The sequence below is a fragment of the Triticum dicoccoides genome, chromosome 3A (assembly GCF_002162155.2).
Source record: "Triticum dicoccoides isolate Atlit2015 ecotype Zavitan chromosome 3A, WEW_v2.0, whole genome shotgun sequence".
NCBI lineage: Eukaryota > Viridiplantae > Streptophyta > Magnoliopsida > Poales > Poaceae > Triticum > Triticum dicoccoides.
This window is the reverse complement of record NC_041384.1, coordinates 265,204,735-265,219,845: the sequence shown is the minus strand read 5'-3', so window position 1 is coordinate 265,219,845 and position 15,111 is coordinate 265,204,735. Positions and strand designations below refer to the sequence as shown.

The 15,111-nt window shown below is 42.4% G+C and overlaps 1 pseudogene; it reads left to right on the top strand.

The window, feature by feature from the left end:
• Nucleotides 1–515: 515 nt before the first annotated feature.
• Nucleotides 516–1,037, top strand: LOC119272212 (annotated as a pseudogene).
• The last annotated feature ends 14,074 nt before the right edge of the window (nt 1,038–15,111 follow it).

Here is a 15,111-nt window from a genome sequence, read left to right as displayed (position 1 = left end):
TAGCAGCAGTGCGGTTTAAAAACAAATGCTACTGCTAATTAGCAGTAGCGAGATTGAGAAAACCGCGCTACTAATAACCTGATAGTAGTAGCGTGGGTTTTTACCCCTCGCTACTACTAAGTTATTTCCACTGTGCCTCCCGGGACCAGCCGTAGTAGTAGCGCGGGTTGTAAAACCTACGCTACTACTACGTGGATAGCCATAGCGCAGGTCAGACACCCGCGCTACTACTAGTCTCCCACGCCACCCACCCCCTGCCGGATACACTCCCACCCGCAACCGTCCCACACCACTCAACCCATGTCTGTCTAAAAAAATCCACCAACGCCCGATCCAGATCCCCTCCGCCTCCATCCCCCGCTGCGTGCGCCACGCCGGCGGCCGCGTGGCCGCCGCTCCCCGTCTCGCGCCGCTGCCCTCCCCTCCACCCCCAGTCCAGTGAGCTCGCCGACGAATCTCGTATCCATCATATCACCGTCGCCGGCCGCATCCCGTCCTAACCCACCTGCCCGCCGATGGCCTTCTCCTCGTTCCCATGGCCGTTCCGCCGCCGAGTCGGCGGCAGCGGCAGCGGCGGAACCGGCCCAAGCAAACCCTCCGCCGCGGAGGGGAAGGAGGAGGACGCGGAGGAGCTCGGCGTCACGCCGCAACTCCTTGACTTCCTCCGGACACTCTCCCCCGATGCCTTCAAGTCCTTCCCTCCAGCTCCACCAAGGCACCCCCTCCTTCCTCCCTTCTCGGTTTCGCTCCCCTAGTAGTTCCCTCTTGATTACTGGCGGTGCTATGCTTTGTCACAGGAGGATCCGCGGAGTCGGCGGCCGAGCTCTCGGACTGGTAGCAGCGGCACACCATCCTCGTGCTCGCCAGAGCCAAGGTAGGTCTCCCGCGGATTCCGTCCTCCGCTTCGCCAAGACAGAGATGGCTCTCAGGTCTCAAACTGTAATTTGTGATCCCTGCAGGAACTCGCTAAGGTTCGCTATGATCTGTGCCCACGCCACATGCAGGACAAGCAGTTCTGGACATACATCTTGTCGTAAGCTCTTTCCTTGTTAGCTTTCGCCCATGTGTGAGTGCATTGTTCCAGTCCAAGTGCTCAATCAGCTTCATGCTGGTCTTGATTTTGTGAATCTTCAGTTAGGAATTCTAGTCCATGGTGCTCCTTAATACCCAGCAAACTATATTTGTACCTAAACATGATCGTCCCAGTTGCATGTGTACCGTTGTGTTGTTTTGTATATATAATAAACATCTAGCAAAAGGGATTGGCATCTAAAGATGAGAAATTATGTCAAATGTGAGTACCTATTTTTGTAAAAGCTCAGCAAAAAGGAGACATCATCATGTAAAGCGTGGTCTCTGTTTGCTGAACAACTATCCATGAGGTGTAATATAAGTAAGGTGCTGGTCCTAATATAAGTAATAACAAACCATGGCTAGTGATAATTCCTCTGTTGTTCGATCCTTTATATATGCAAAAGAATACACACATGTCTGTTCCAGATATGGCCAAAGTTGTAAACACTAGATAATCCATCAAGTGGGCTTTTGATGCCATCCTGCAGCACGCGTTGTTGGGTTTGACTCTAGCCAATTTCATTTTCAGGTAAGTTGGTGGGTGGGATATGCTAATGACACCAATGACTCAATCCGGAGGATTGTGCGGATAAACCATGGTGTCGGGAGATACGTCGCCAAGAGCTACAGCCCAAGGTCCGGTTTCTCCGTTCTCTTAAGTTTGGTTGATGCAAAATTGAACATGCAATTTTTTAGCCTAATTTATCACAAGTGAGGAGTAGTGAATCCTATAGTCCATTAGCTACGGTTGATCGGCAGCTGCATAAGCTTCTATTTCTACTTCTGAATTTTGAATGATTGTATGAGCAAATGAGTGCTACAAATGTACAGTTTTGTTGGTTTAGGCAAACACCTCACAGTACTCAAAAGTACAGTTTTGTAGAAACCATAGTATTCTGATTGAGCTAGTAAGATTTAGTTTATGTAAGTTTAGTAGATGAACTAGTAGGATCCTTCTGCTGAACTGCTACTAGTAGGACGGCTTGCGATTAGATTAGTCTAGTCTGTGCAGCAAGTGCACGCTCTAAGCTCGCTCGCAAGGTGTTTGCAACAATGCCTCTAGGAATGTTGAAATGTCAATTTGTTCAATCAATGTAGAATTATGTGTTCCACAGGATACAAAGGAGCCTATGGACCTTAAACTTTGCTCATTAAATTGAAAAGAAAACATTGTACTATTCGTACACAAACAAAACATCTATGGGTGGGGATGTTGGCATTGCACGATTAAATTGAAAAAGAAAATGCTCTGATCAGATTAGCATATACGGTGTGCTTCATGCATCCAAGAGACCAAGACGTCTTCTCTTCTCTATGGAGAGAAGCTGATTTGCATTGACAGCTAATGATGATTCTTTGTATTCCATAGTTTAAAAGGCAACCATTTTGCACTAGATAACCAAGTATTCTGCCATGGTTAAATTTAATTAAGAATGTTGTTCCTTTGTTATATGGAAGAAGACTTCATGGTTAGCATTATTTATTATAACACATTCATATAAGATTTTCTTGCCACTTTAAGTAGGAAGTTAATTTTTTTGGTCTGTTTTGTTCTGCGGGGATTTTGGTCTGTTTTTCTAATAGTATATATGATCATTCAGTCACAGTTCCAGTATTTTAGAACTAAAGCTCCCCCTAATTAAAATGCAGAAACGTGTTTTCTTTCATTATATTTCAGTCACTGTCTTAGAAACACTAGAAAATATCTCTTGACAAACTTCTTCATGGAACTAATATTTTTATGCTAATGACAAATTGGATTTATAATCTTTAACCTCAAATCTTTATAGGATTTTGGTTACTACCATATCTGCTCTTGCAGGTCTACTAGAGTATCCACTTCTGAGGTTGATTTTCAAAATGTGTATATCTAATATTTCTTACTGCAGCTTTAAGCTTCACTGTCATCTAACTTTGTCTAGTTAATATACTTACTCGGCGACATGGAAAGTTTCCACATTTGTTCTAGATGTCTCTATGGGTTAGCGACTTAGCATACATGTTGTAATAAGGTGTCACATTTGCTTCTCTGACAAGGTCTGTTTTTATTCATAGGTAGAAGATAGCGACAGAGTGCTGCCGGATAATGAGATGTTGAAGCGGCAGACTGAATCCATGACACCGAAGTGCAATTGCGGCAGATTATCTCTATCTTTTCTTTTCATTTTTCTTATTATTGAGTGAGAACAGAATGAGGAACTGTATGATAGTACATACAACAACTGTAGTAAAAAGAAACTTATGTTTGCAATTGTTAATGACATAGATACTTGCATGTTCATTGAAGTGGTCATTTGTGAGTTGCAATGCATAATGAGGTTTTTTGGCTGATTTATTTCCTTCGGTTTCCGGTTAACCATGAAATAGGAGCCCAGCAGTGCTCACTATTGTTGTGTTTACTGGGAACTGTATGCATAAAATGGAATTGGTGGATTTTATTTTTTTTAATTATAAATTAGTTAGTACTGGCATGGGAAAAGACTGCGCGCTACTAGTATTTAGGATACTAGTAGCGTTGGTAGTACGGACACGCTGCTACTATTTTGTTAGTACTGGCGTGGGTACTAAATAGCAGTAGCGTGGGTGGCACATGCTACTACTAACTTTGTTAGTAGTAGTGCGGCTTCAACCCACGCTATTACTAACTATTAGCTGTAGCGCCTTATTGGTAGCGCGGGTACCCGCGCTGCTGATAGGCCTAAAACCCGCGCTACTGCTAGGATTTTCCCTAGTAGTGATAACCAATCATACATAAAAGAATTCAGAGAAAATTAAAATATTATTCATAGATAGACTTGATCATAAACCCACAATTCCTCGGTCTCAACAAACACACCGCAAAAAGAAGATTACATCGAAAGATCTCCACGAGAGAGGGGGAGAACTTTGTATTGAGATCCAAAAAGAGAGAAGAAGCCATCTAGCTACTAACTATGGACCCGAAGGTCTGAGGTAAACTACTCACACTTCATCGGAGAGGCTATGATGATGTAGAAGCCCTCCGTGATGACGGCCTTCTTTGGTGGAGCTCCGGAACAGGCCCCAAGATGGGATCTCGTGGATACAGAAAGTCACGGCGGTGGAATTGGGTTTTTGGCTCATGTTCTGTTCGTTTGGGGGTACGTAGGTATATATAGGAGGAAGAAGTACGTCGGTGGAGCTCCGAGGGGCCCACCAGGCAGGGGGCGCGCCCTAGGGGGGGCGCCCCCCACCCTCGTGACCGCCTTTCTGATGCCTTGGCGTAGGGTCCAAGTCTCCTAGATCATGTTCGGTGAGAAAATCACGTTCCCGAAGGTTTCATTCCGTTTGGACTCCGTTTGATATTCCGTTTCTTTGAAACACTTAAATAGGCAAAAAACAGCAATTCTGGGCTGGGCCTCCGGTTAGTAGGTTAGTCCCAAAAATAATATAAAATTGGAAAATAAAGCCCAATATAGTCCAAAACAGTAGATAATATAGCATGGAGAAATCAAAAATTATAGATACGTTGGAGACGTATCAGTACTCACTCTACATGTCATCCCAGTCTTGGTACTCTTGTGGTTTCTTTTGTTTGCTCTGGCCAGTAGGTGTATCTGTGTTATCTAACCTTGTTTACGCAGGTTCATTCCATCCTAAGCCACTCAAGACCACAAGGTAAGTATATGCATCGCAGTCATGCGTATGAGAAATTCTTGTTGATGTACATACTGTTTGCAAGAAGGACTCATGAGCATGAAGGTACACTTCTCATATTCACATCATTTGCTCTGATGCATATAGCCAAGATACAGGTAACACATTGCTTACTCTGTCATGTTTGTGCATTCACATGCTCCTATATTCCATATTCACATGATTGCACACATGTAGGGGGAGCCTATGCATGTTACATGTCTTTCCAAAGCTTTACTTACTACTCTCTATATCCTTATCTAAAGCTTTGATGTATGTTGTCATCAATTACCAAAAAGGGGGAGATTGAAAGCACAAGTGCTCCCTAGGTGGTTTTGGTAATTAATGGCAACATAGCTCTTGTTGGACTAACACTTTTACCTAGCATGTTTCAGATAAGTTCAACAATGAAGTGGCATGGACTAGAGGATGTGGAAACCCTTCAAAATGCTAAGGACGAAGGATTGGCTCAAGCTCCAAGCTCAAGACTCTACATTTTCTATTTTAGTGATCCAAGATCACATTGAGTCTATAGGAAAAGCCAATACTATTAAGAAGGGATGAGGTGTTGCTTAATGGCTTGCTTGCTCAAAGTTCTTAGTGATATGCACCAAAGCCCTCAACCACTTTCCCACTTCCAAATATGTCCCACACCAAATATCCAACTCAGCCCCACCGATTCTTTCTATCCGGAGCCACCGAGTTCAGTTGACATAGCCACTGTCAGAAACCCTAATCAGTTCGGTCTCACCGATGGGATCTCGGTCTCACCGAGATGGGCTTGCAAACTCTCTGTTACCCATTGCAATATTTTCGGTCCCACCGAGATATGCAATCGGCCCCACCGAGTTTGCTTGGCCAACTCTCTGTTTCGCTTATTACCCAAATCGGTCCCACCGAGTTTGAGTAATCGGTCGAACCGAGTATTGGATTTACCCTAACCCTAGCACATCGGTCCCACCGAGTTGATCCAGTCGGTCCCACCGAAAACCCTAACGGTCACTAGATTTGCTAAATCGGACCGACCGAGTTTATCAATTCGGTCCCACCGAGATTGGCAAGTTGTGTGTAATGGTTAAATTTTGTGTGGAGGCTATATATACCCATCCACCACCTCTTCATTCGTAGAGAGAGCCATCAGAACAAACCTACACTTCCAACCTACTTTTTCTGAGAGAGAACTACCAACACTTGTGTTGAGGCTAAGATATTCCATTCTTACCATATGAATCTTGATCTCTAGCTTTCCCAAGTTGCTTTCCACTCAAATCCTCTTTCCACAAAATCCATATCCTGTGAGAGAGAGTTGAGTGTTGGGGAGACTATCATTTGAAGCACAAGAGGAAGGAGTTCATCATCAACACACCATTTGTTACTTCTTGGGGAGTGGTGTCTCCTTGATTGGCTAGGTGTCACTTGGGAGCCTCCGACAAGATTGTGGAGTTGAACCAAGGAGTTTGTATGGGCAAGGAGATCGCCTACTTTGTGAAGATCTACCGCTAGTGAGGCAAGTCCTTCGTGGGCGATGGCCGTGGTGGGATAGACAAGGTTGCTTCTTCGTGGACCCTTCATGGGTGGAGCCCTCCGTGGACTCGCGCAGCCGTTACCCTTTGTGGGTTGAAGTCTCCATCAATGTGGATGTACGATAGCACCACCTATCAGAACCACGTCTCAAAAATCTCCGTGTCTCCAAATTGTGTCTGCACACTCCAATCCCATCCCATTACATTCTTGCAAGTTGCATGCTTTACTTTCCGCTGCTCATATACTCTCTGCATGCTTGCTTGATATGTATTATGTTTGTTAAACTTGTGCCAAAACTCCACTTCAACCTAAAGAAATTAAAAACTGCAACTTTTAGCACTTAGTGTCTAATCACCCCCCTCTAGACCCCTCTTCTCGATCCTTTCAGGTAGTTGAACCCCTTTTCCTCTGCATGACCTGTCATTGCCACAGTAAATAGATGAAACCCACTAGCATGAGTAGGAGTTGTTTGATCCCTGATGTGCCTACTCATTCATGCTTGTTTGTCATGCCTCCTACTGCTTAGAGTTGAGTCAGGTCTGATTCATCGGGGATGAATTGGAGGTGTGTGAACATGTCCTACTGTTGAGAGCTAAGTGTGTGAACATGATTTGGTAAAGGTATCGATGAGAGGCCATGTAGGAGTACATGGTGGGTTGTTTCAGTGAAGCCGTCCTTAGGAACTAAGTTCTGTGTTTGTGATCCATGAACAACTACTACCACGCATTGGGCCCGAAACCAATGGGCCCTCTCGAATTATTAACCCCCTTGATCTCTGTCCAGGAGTTGCAACTAGTTTCTGGTGTTTGTAGGATATGTGTTGGAGGCCGTGCATAGTGCTGACCCTAGGGGTGGGCTATGATGCGGTAGATACATCGTGGCACAGTGTACCGGGCGCCCGTTTGGTGTCTCAAGAACCCTGCACACATCGTTTGGGGCTGTGAGCGAAACCTCGACCGGATCTCCTCACGGATGGAACCCGATTAGGCGATAAACCTGGACCAGAGACTTGTGTGGTTAGTCAGGTCGTGGCCGACTCCCTCGCCAGGCTTCCGCTTGAAGGTTGCCGAGATACATGACGTGTATATGGTGGTAAGTGGCGAGAGCGTGTGTGAAGAAGTACACTCTCTGCAGGGTTATAAATGATCTATTCGAATAGCCGCGTCCGCGGTAAAGGACCTCTAGGTTTCCTGTACAGTTCATAGACAAGTGAAAGTGAATACTCTAAAATGTGCAAGATAAGCGTGAGTGCTATGGATGGCGTTCTCGTAGGGAGACGGAAGCGGATCCATAGCGGTGTATTGATTGGTGAATATGTGGACTCGTGTGCGCCACCTCAAAAGATTTACTTGCAGCCGTAGTTTAGGATAGCCACTGAGTCAAAGCTGGCTTGCTGCAGTTAAACTCCACCACCCCCTTGTTGATACTGATGCATATGTAGATAGTTCTGATGTAAGTCTTGCTGGCTACATTTGTACTCACGTTTGCTTAATTTATGTTTTTGGAGAGAGACTTCAGTCTCGCTAGTAGTTCCGCGTGGGCTTCGACATTTAGCTTGTTACCTCAGCAAGGTCTTGTAGATAGTCAGGCTTCTCAGCCTTTTCATTTATAGGTGTCTATACTTAGACAAGTTAAGCTTCCGCTTGTGCTTGTTGCTTGTATGCTCTGTATGTTGGGTCATGAGACCCATGTTTTTAATACTTGGTTCCTCGGAGCCTAATGAATAAATACTTTTGAGTCATAGAGTTTTGTTGTGATGCCATGTTGTATTTACACATATCGAGCATATTGTGTGTATGATTGAAATGCTTGGTATGTGTGGGATCTGACAACATAGTAGTCTATCCTTGGTAGCCTCTCTTATGGGGAAAGGTAGTCTGGTGCTTCCACCGAGCCATTGTAGTCTGCTACAACCCGGTTTACCGATGTCCTGCTAGCCCAGTTACTACTGCTCCGGAACACCTAGACTGGCTGGCATGTGTCCCACTTCGTTCCTGTGTCTATCCCTTCTGGGAAATGTCACGCGGTGACTTTCGGAGTCCTACTAGCCTGCTATGGCCCGAGTTCCCGGTGTCCTGTTAGCCCAGCTGCTACAGCCCTGATTCACTCGCTGATGACCGACACCTTCGTTGCTGGGTCATGTATGCCTGTCCTTGTAAGTTAGTGCCACTTTGGGTTTACGACAAGTCATGTCGGTGCGGGTTCTCTGTCATATGGATGCTAGCGACACTATCATATACATGAGCCAAAAGACGTAATCGGTCCCGGGCCAGGTAAGGTGCCACCCGTGGGAATGCCGTGCGTGAGGCCGCAAAGTGATATGATGTGTTACATGCTAGATCGGTGTGACTTAGGATCGGGGTCCTGAAAAAATCCTAAAATGAAAGAAGTGGTAAGAACTGAAATACTGAAGCTTCTTGATGAAGGTATAATCTATCCCATAGCTGATAGTAGATGTGTAAGTCCTATTCATTGTGTCTCTAAGAAGGGAGGTATTACTGTTGTTCCTAATGAAAAAATGAACTTATTCCCCAAAGAATTGTTACTGGCTATAGAATGGTAATTTATTTTAGAAAATTAAATAAAGCAACTAGAAAAGATCATTACCCTTTGCCTTTCATTAATCAAATGCTAGAAAGATTATCTAAGCACACACACTTTTGTTTTCTCGATGGATATTCTGTTTTTTCTCAAATGCCTGTTTTAGAACCTGATCAAGAGAAAACCACCTTTACTTGTCCTTTTGGAACTTATGCTTATAGACATATGCCTTTTGGTTTATGCAATGAACCTACTACCTTTCAAAGATGTATGACTTCTATATTCTCTGATTTTTGTGAAAAGATTGTTGAGGTTTTCATGCATGACTTTCCCGTTTACGGAACTTCTTTTGATGATTGCTTAAGCAACCTTGATCGGGTTTTCCAGATATGTGAGAAAACTAATCTTGCCTTGAATTGGGGGAAGTGCCACTTTATGGTCAATGAAGGTATTATCTTGGGGCATAAAATTTCTGAACGAGATATTGAGGTGGATAAAGCCAAAGTTGATGCAATCGAGAAAATGCCATGTCCTAGAGATATTAAAGGTATCCGTAGTTTTCTCGGTCATGCTGGTTTCTATAGGAGATTTATTAAAGACTTCTCTAAAATTTCTAGGCCTCTTACAAATGTTTTGCAAAAGGATGTTCCATTTGTTTTTATGATGACTGTGTAGAAGCCTTTGAAACACTTATGAAAGCCTTAAGTTCTGCACCTATTGTTCAACCACTTGATTGGAACTTGCCTTTTGAAATTATGTGTGATGCTAGTGATTATGCCGTTGGTGCTATGTTAGAACAAAGAGTTGATAAGAAATTAAACATTATTCATTATGCTAGTAAAACTCTAGACACTGCCCAAAGAAATTATGCTACTACTGAAAAAGAATTTTTAGCAGTGGTATTTGCTTGTGATAAATTCGGATCTTACATTGTTGATTCTAAAGTGATTGTTCACACTGATCATGCTGCTATTAAATATCTTATGGAAAATAAAGATGCTAAACCTAGACTCATTAGGTGGGTTCTCTTACTACAAGAATTTGACTTACATATCAGTGATAGAAAAGAGCTGAGAACCCCGTAGCTGATAACTTGTCTAGGTTAGAAAATATTCTTGATGACCCACAACCTATTAATGATAGTTTTCCTGATGAGCAATTATCTACAATAAATGTTTCTCATAACACTCCTTGGTATGCTGACTATGATAATTATATTGTTGTTAAATACATACCACCTAGCTTCACTTACCAACAAAATAAAAAATTCTTTTATGATTTAAGACATTACTTTTGGGTTTACCCACATCTTTATAAACAAGGAGTAGATGGTATTATTAGATGTTGTGTACCTCAACATGAATAGGGATAAATCCTATGAAAATGTCACTCTGAAGCTTAGTGGAGGGCATCATGCCGGAGACATAATTGCTCACAAGGTATTGCAATCTGGTTTTTATTGGCCTACTCTCTTCAAGGATGCTCGTAAGTTTGTTTTATCTTGTGATGAATGTCCAAGAATTGGTAATATTGGTAAGCGTCAGGAAATGCCTATGAATTATTCTCTTGCTATTGAACCATTTGATGTTTGGGGTTTTGATTACATGGGACCTTTTCCTTCCTCTAATGGGTATACACATATTTTGGTTACTGATGCTTATGTTACTAAGTGGGCAGAAGCTATTCCAACTAGTAGTACTGATCGCAACACCTCTATTAAAATGCTTAAGGAAGTTATTTTCCCAAGGTTTGGAGTCCATAGATATTTAATGACTGATGGCGGTCACATTTTATTCATGGTGTTTTCGTAAAATGCTTGCTACGTATGATGTTAACAATAGAATTTCATCCCCCTATCATGCTGAGTCTAGTGGTCAAGTTGAACTTAGCAATAGAGAAATAAAATTAATTTTACAAAAAACTGTCAATAGGTCCCAAAAGAATTGGTCTAAGAAATTAGACGATGCACTTTGGGCTTACCGAGCATCATATAAAAACCCTATGGGTATGTCTCCTTATAAAATGGTTTATGGAAAAAGCTTGTCATTTGCCTCTTGAGTTAGAACATAAAGCATATTGGGCAATTAAAGAACTCAACTATGATTTCAAACTTGTCGGTTAAAAGATGATGTTGGATATTAGCTCACTAGATGAATGGAGAACCCAAGCTTGAAAGATGGCATGATAAGAGAATCCAAAAGCGTGAGTTCAAAGTGGGTGAATATGTCCTTTTGTACAATTCTTGTTTCAGATTCTTTGTCGGAAATCTTCTCTCCAAATGGGAAGGAGCCTATGTCATCGAAGAAGTTTATCGATTTGGAGCTATCAAAATAAATAATGCCGAAGGTACTAACCCGAAGGTTGTAAATGGGCAAAGAATAAATCATTATATCTTAGGTACGCCCATTAATGTTGAAAGCAATATTGTCCAAACTATGACAGCGGAAGAACAAATAAAAGAAACCTTTCAGAACACTCCAAAATCGTAAAAAAAAGAGGAGGTACGTGATACGGTAAGTAAACAGACTCCGAAAAATCCGCAAAGATATTTTCTGTCAGATTTGGAATATATTAAAAATTTGGAAAATAAGAAACAACCAGGAAGGCAACCCTGGTGGGCACAAGACACCAGGGCACACCTGGCAGCCAGGCGCACCCAGGTGGGTTGTGCCCACCTCGGGTACCTTCCGGACTCCGTTTTCTCTCGTTTGCTTGTTTCCCAAGATAAAAAAAATCTTTATATACTCCCTGAACCTATTGACCATTGTATCGCAGAGAAATCCTTTGTTTTATTTTCTCATTGTTTTCTGTTAGATCCATCAAGGTCAGTGTCATGTCTTCCTCCCCTCCAACAACGTAGAAGAGAATGCTTGGTTAATGAAGATTGAATTGAAGATAGAAGAGCCTGAAGAATCTTTCAAGAGGGACAAGAGCAAGGAAGCTGTTGGAGATCAAGCTCCAGTAGTGGAGCAGGCCTTGCCTATGGAGGAAGAAGAAGATATCCTTCATACATACTAGGAATACCTTACTCCCACTGATATTGAAGCCTTTAGGATCATTGAAACAGTTCGGGTTCAAAACAAATATCTCACCCGTGAAAATATTATATTGCAAGAGCACATCATTACCTTTTGAAGCGTATCCGAAGATTGGGGTATCTTTTGAGCCTAAACGAGAAGGACGAACCCTCCACTACGTCATCATCACCACCTCCTCCTTCATCACCAAAGGATACTTTAGTATTGGGTATGGGCACTCCCCTTGGCTTGTGCCAAGCTTGGGGGAGGCTCCCCGGTATCTTATCACCATCTCTATCTTTTGCCTTTATTTTCCTTAGTTCGATCCTTAGTTATCTTTCAATTTAGTTGAATAAAATTTTAGTTCGATCCTTTCTTTTCAAGTGCTTTCTTAGTGATCTGTCCTTGTAATCATGTGCGAGATAAATAATAAAGTTTAGTTTGAGTTTTGTTTTCTTTACTTTCATGTTCAATAAAAAATAAAAAAATAAAGGAACAGTCACGAAAGCAAGGGGGGACGCGGCAACTACGAGCATATACAAGTTTTGAAAACAATGATGGCAACGGAGGGCCGATGCAATGCAAATGATGACATTATGAATGCGACAAATAAATAAATGACACGACTAACACACAAAACATGGAAGGCGTCTGCAGCGTCGGTCTTGGGTCGTCACAACACTCCTCCACTTACAAGAGATCTAGCCCCAAGATCTAAGGATGGCACCGGAGAGAAGCGGAAGGGGAAGAGTTAAGGTAGAACTAAGTTGCTTCTTGTACAAACGAGTGAAACCAATGAACCTTGAGAGGTTAAACAATTTTGAGAAAAGAATAGAATAGAGATGAACGAAGTTGAAAACACTCCGTTAGAAAAGAGGAACAAGGAACACTGCGAAATCCCTGGGGTTGCAAAGACATGAATGAAGAGCTCCAGCAATAAGGATGGACATGTAACCACTCCGGTTGAAATGAAATAAGCAAGGAATGAGAAAGACAGAATGCAGGCAGCACTTCGATAGAAAAGAGAAGCAAAACTTGACAAAATGGGAAGAACTTGAAAAGATGACATGACACTCCGGTTAAATGGATAAGCACGAAAAGAACATGATCCTCACAATTCGAGATGATGAGTGAAGAGAGCAACATCACAATGCCCCCGGAACAAAGAATGGAAAATAGATCATTGGAATAAAAGAATGGAGAAGAAAATGCCAACTTCCGCCACAAATGAGCTTGGAAAGCACCCTTCTAAGAAGGTTATAATGGAGTTGTTGGAAAACCAACAATGAAAAAAATAAGCTTGTAGTAGGCTTATGGAAAACTTCTCAAAATTGAGGCGAAATTCTGCCACTACGGAAACAAATAATATAATTGATAACACCAACGAGATGAAAAAATTCTTCCACCAAGATGTGTAACATCCCAATTTTCAATTTGGACTTTATACATAGGTCATCATATGCATATCATATTTTATTTGCATTTTGGTTGTGATCCTAGAAATCCTAAGCAACTCAAGGACCCAAGGAGAGAGTGGGGGATTTCCTTTTATTTTCATATTTGACTTTTCCCAAATTTGAAAAGAGGGATCACTTTGATTTTAATATATTTTTTCTCTCCAATTATTTCTAATAAAAAAGAGAGAAGATAATATAACTTCTTCAAAAAGAGAGGAATATTGGAGGAAAAATTTTTAATTCAAATAAATATATTTTTTTGGATTTTTTTAGATTTCATTTGAATTAGAAAAATATGCATTTTTGAAAATTGTATTATTAGGCCAGAAAAATGTTCACTTTGTTCTAAATATTTTATTTAGATGGTGAAAATTCTTTTTGGAATTTTTAGATTTTTTTATTTTATTAGGATTTTTTCGGTGGAATTTATTTTATTTCTTAATAAATTCCGCCTGACTGGGCCGAAGGCCCAGCCAGGCCGCCTCCCTCGCTGACTAGGGACGAGAGTCCCGAGGTTCGCCGCCACCATCGCCGTGACCGGTTCGGACACGAGCCGCCACCGCCTCGTCCCGCAAGGCAAGCCCCCCGTCCCTTTATATAACGCCGCCCCGCCGCCCTCTCCTCCCCAAGCCGCCACGCTGCCTCCTGCACTCCACCACGCCGCCGCCGCTTTTAGCAGCCGCCATTGCCGCCCCGCGTCGCCGGAGCCGCCGCCCCGCCTCAATGCCGCCTCGCCGGATCTTACTGTAGCCGCCGCCCGCCGCCATTGACCGGTATAAAAAAAACGCCGGTTTGTTTCGGTTTTTTTCCAGTTCTAGATCTAGATTGGTTTTATTTTAGGGTTAGGGCTTTCTCAGTTTTCTCGATCGGATCTATTAAATGAACATTCACCCGAACACCTCTGTTCGTGAACGCGTTCGTCCACTCGTATTTGTTAGCGAACGTTCCTTAGTTAGTCTTTCATTTTTATTTTATTTTTTCGGCCAGGGACCTATCTCTGGTTATTTTATCACAGATTAGTCCTTGATCTTTTAACGCTCGCAACTTTTTAACCGTTCGTCCAAATCCAGTGAAACCAGCGCCAAAATCTTTGTCTCGAACCCCTCTTTTCAGTTAAGCAACTTGAACATGATTTTGACAATTTAAAATTTGGTTGCAAGAAGATTTGAATTTGAACTTTTTTTGACCGCAGTTTGAGTTTCGTAGCTCCGACTCGATTGTTTATTTTTACAAATCGAAGCTTTCCTCTTGAACGTCCGATTTGGACTTTTCTCTTGAGTTTTACCCTTGAATCTATGGCTTGAGTGCTTATGTATGTTATTGTTTGTTTGCGATAGAGTTTCCGGAGTGCGAAGCGTGCTACTACGAGTCACTAGGGTTTTCAGATCGTCAGCAAGGCAAGTAACACTTTGATCATACCCTTTATTACCCAGTTTTTATAAATTAGTTCAATCCTCAAACAATGCATGGTTAGGACTTGTTAACATGTGGGTATTGGGAAGTAGTTGATGAGGTAGAACCTATTTACCATTATTCAGACCTTGGGAGTTACTTCTACGTTATGCTTATACTGCTATGTTATGCACGTAGATGTGGTTTGGTTGAGTGTATCCATGACAGATGTGAGAGTTGTTAAATAATGGTTAACTTAAGGTGGCTACTTTAATACACGTTTGGGTGGATTGGTTGAGGCACCCTGGAGAACCCAGTGGTTGTGTGGGCACCTGGAGCAATCCAGAGCCGTCCTGGGATATCCCAGAGTACCCGTGTGATCATCCTATGGTTCGCCATCCAGGCCCAAAGGGATCATAAGATTATTCATGCTAGAAACTTCCGTGTGCAGC